The sequence below is a fragment of the Sturnira hondurensis genome, unplaced genomic scaffold (assembly GCF_014824575.4).
Source record: "Sturnira hondurensis isolate 20B ecotype Veracruz unplaced genomic scaffold, ASM1482457v3 Scaffold0025376, whole genome shotgun sequence".
In the NCBI taxonomy this organism is placed as follows: domain Eukaryota; kingdom Metazoa; phylum Chordata; class Mammalia; order Chiroptera; family Phyllostomidae; genus Sturnira; species Sturnira hondurensis.
Window position 1 is genome coordinate 1,034,774 of NW_028098007.1, and position 498 is coordinate 1,035,271.

The window sequence follows — 498 nt, forward strand, 5'->3', positions numbered from 1 at the left end:
CCCACCCTGAAGTGCTCCAGGAAGCCCAAGGTCCCACTTTAAGATCTTTAAAGACAAATCCAGACCAGGAATTGTTTTTTTACTGTCTTTATTTGAGAAGTCAAAACTGCAGATGGGTAACAATTCCAAGTGTTGATATATTTCAACCTTTCTGTACAGAAAATAATACAACTCAATCAACCAGCCTCCCCAGGTATTTCCAACCCCATTCAGAGGACACCAGAGTCAGTCCCCACCTTCTCACCAGAAAGCTCACGTCTCTACAATCAGCACACCAGTTTTCCTCAAGATCATTCCTGCCCTCCCCACATTTCTTTACAGTTGTTTCCCCTACTGCCCCCAGGACAGGATCATGGCCTTAATTGGAGAATAGGGGAATAAAGCACAGGTTCCACCCAAGGCCTGGCTTAGAGGCTGTTACCAGCTCACAGAGCCCATCACACAGCACCAGCACCGAAGAGCAAGATCTTTGCCAGGTCTTGTTTTTGTGGCCCCCGG